General features: G+C 40.1%; 1 pseudogene; it reads left to right on the top strand.

Annotated features, from left to right (window-relative positions):
* Positions 1-3,389, top strand: part of LOC105004351 — an 89,459-nt pseudogene that overhangs the window by 54,728 nt on the left and 31,342 nt on the right.

Raw genomic sequence — 3,389 nt, 5'->3', positions numbered from 1 at the left:
TCATCGTAGCACTGTTTATAATAGCCAGGACATGGAAGCAACCTAGATGTCCATCAGCAGATGAATGGATAAGAAAGCTGTGGTACATACACACAATGGAGTATTACTCAGCCATTAAAAAGAAAACATTTGAATCAGTTCTAATGAGGTGGATGAAACTGGAGCCTATTATACAGAGTGAAGTAAGCCAGAAAGAAAAACACCAATACAGTATAATAATGCATATATATGGAATTTAGAAAGATGGTAACAATAACCCTGTGTACAAGACAGCAAAAGAGACACTGATGTAGAACAGTCTTATGGACTCTATGCGAGAGGGAGAGGGTGGGAAGATTTGGGAGAATGGCATTGAAACATGTAAAATATCATGTATGAAACGAGATGCCAGTCCAGGTTCGATGCACGATATTGGATGCTTGGGGCTAGTGCACTGGGACGACCCAGAGGGATGGTATGGGGAGGGAGGAGGGAGGAGGGTTCAGGATGGGGAACACATGTATACCTGTGGCGGATTCATTTTGATATTGGCAAAACTAATACAATTATGTAAAGTTTAAAAATAAAATAAAATTAAAAAAAAAAGAAAAAAAAGTATCTTCATATTTATTTTAACCTGTAGTGAAAGTAGTGAAACTGTTAGTCACTTTGTTGTGTCTCTTTTTGACCCCTTGCCTGCCAGGCTCCTCTGCCCATGGAATTATCCAGGCAAGAATCCTGGAGTGGGTAGCCATTCCCTTCTCCAGGAGATTGTCCTGACCCAGGCATCGAACCCCAGTCTCCCATATTGCAGGCAGATTCTTTACTGTTTGAGCTACTCGGGAAGTCCCGTTAAGCTATAGAAACATGGCAAAAGGGATTTCTCTGGTGGTCCAATGGTGAAGACTCCATGCTTCCACTGCAGGGGGCATGAGTTTGATTCCTTGGTCGAGAAACAACTTGGCAAAAAAAAAAAGAAAAGACATAAATAAATTTGTAAAACAAAGCAAAAACACCCCTTCTTTCAAAAAGAAACATAGCAAAATCTGTTTTACTTTTTTAATGTTTTTTCCCTCCAGTTTTATTTAGATATAATTGGCATATATCATTGTATAGTTTACGGCATGATTGGACTGACATATGTCATGAAATGATTATAATAGGTTAAGTGAACACCCATCATCTCATTTAGATTCAGCAGAAAAGAAATAGAAAAAAAATTTTTCCTTGTGATGAGAGCTCTTAGAATTTACCCTCTTAACTTTCAGTGAAGCAGTATTAAATCATCTTTATCATGTTATCCATCATATCGCTAATACTTAAAACTGGAAGTCTGTACCTTTTGACCAAATCTGATCTCTTTTGATGAGTTTGTTTTTGAAGTATAACTGACCTATATCAGATAAGTGCTTCTATTGTATCGGTTTACAAGGTTAATATCTCTGATATCACAGCTTTAAAGAAGCACAGCTGAGATCTGAAACTATAGCTGCCTCATCCAAAGCTTGTAAGGTAATATTTTTGGTTTTATGCACCACCACTGCTGTATGTACTAGGAATAAATCAGCGTCAAACCATTATGCTCCCTTAGAATAGACTGTGTCAAAGAATTGAACTTTCTTGATCACCAGAGACATTTAGGGAAGAATAGAAGTCCTTTGGGCTAAGACATTTTCTATTGGGCAGTAATCTGTAGCATTCATTTCAAATTAATAAAACATTAAATTTGGAAGGAAATGATCATTTAATCCAACTACACAAGAATGAGAAGCATAATTTTCCCTTCTAATTCCATAAAATGCTTATTAGATTTTGAGTGCCTAGTAATCTTTATGAAATTGCACTACTGCTAAAACTGCAGCAACTGGGCATGGTTATACTGTGGCTGAGCACAAAGCCAACCAAAAAGACACCTTTACAAATAAACAGCTCCACGATCTGAACAGTGTTGGCTGAATTTTAGAATTGCTTGATCTGCTGCAGGGTAATAATTCAATCTCATAAAAAGGAGAATTTTTCAGAGTATATGAGCCATGGAGATTGGGCATAAGCAAACCATGGCTGAACTCCCTACTGGTTGTGACAGGCCCAGCCTGACTCTCTTTGGGGCTGTTCCATGAGAGACTTGCTTCAAATGCACAGTAATCGTAAATAGCCATACCTTCTGCTGAGCCAGAGGAGAAATTCTGCTCCACTCTCCTATACCCAGAAGTGAGTAACAGTTAAAAGTTATTGCATTCACTATACGTGTTGCATAATAAGGCAGAAATGCACCTGGAGATGGCTTACACCACTAAGTGTTCTGTTACCATTATTTGCACATGGAACACTAATTGATTTGAGAAACTGACAAATACTATTGAAGATTCAGTTCAGTTCAGTTCAGTTCGGTTGCTCAGTCACGTCCAGCTCTTTGAGACCCCATGAATTGCAACACCCCAGGCCTCCCTGTTCATCACCAACTCCCGGAGTTTACTCAAACTCATGTCCATCGAGTTGCTGATGCCGTCCAGCCATCTCATCCTCTGTCGTCCCCTTCTCCTCCTGTCCCCAATCCCTCCCAGCATCAGAGTCTTTTCCAGTGAGTCAACTCTTCGCATGAGGTGGCCAAAGTATTGGAGTTTCAGCTTTAGCATCATTCCTTCCAAAGAACACCCAGGACTTATCTCCTTTAGAATGGACTGGTTGGATCTCCTTGCAGTCCAAGGGACTCTCAAGAGTCTTCTCCAACACCACTGTTCAAAAGCATCAATTCTTCAGCGCTCAGCTTTCTTCACAGTCCAACTCTCACATCCATATATGACCACTGGAAAAACCATAGCCTTGACTAGATGGACCTTTGTTGGCAAAGTAATGTCTCTGCTTTTGAATATGCTATCTAGGTTGGTCATAACTTTCCTTCCAAGGAGTAAGCATCTTTTAATTTCATTTAATTTTCGCTGCAATCACCATCTGCAGTGATTTTGGAACCCCAAAAAATAAAGTCTGACACTGTTTCCACTGTTTCCCCATCTATTTCCCATGAAGTGATGGGACCAGATGCCATGATCTTAGTTTTCTGAATGTTGGGCTTTAAGCCAACTTTTTCACTCTCCTCTTTCACTTTCATCAAGAGGCTTTTTAGTTCCTCTTCACTTTCTGCCATAAGGGTGGTGTCATCTGCATATCTGAGGTTATTGATATTTCTCCTGGCAATCTTGATTCCAGCTTGTGCTTCTTCCAGTCCAGCGTTTCTCATGATGTAGTCTGCATATAAGTTAAATAAGCAGGGTGACAATATACAGCCTTGACATACTCCTTTTCCTATTTGGAACCAGTCTGTTGTTCCATGTCCAGTTCTGACTGTTGCTTCCTGACCTGCATATAGGTTTCTCAAGAGGCAGGTCAGGGGGGCTGGGATTCCCATCTCT

Source organism: Bison bison, unplaced genomic scaffold, assembly GCF_000754665.1.
Source record: "Bison bison bison isolate TAMUID 2011002044 unplaced genomic scaffold, Bison_UMD1.0 scf7180017864473, whole genome shotgun sequence".
In the NCBI taxonomy this organism is placed as follows: Eukaryota; Metazoa; Chordata; class Mammalia; order Artiodactyla; family Bovidae; genus Bison; species Bison bison.
This window is presented reverse-complemented; position numbering and strand designations above follow the sequence as displayed.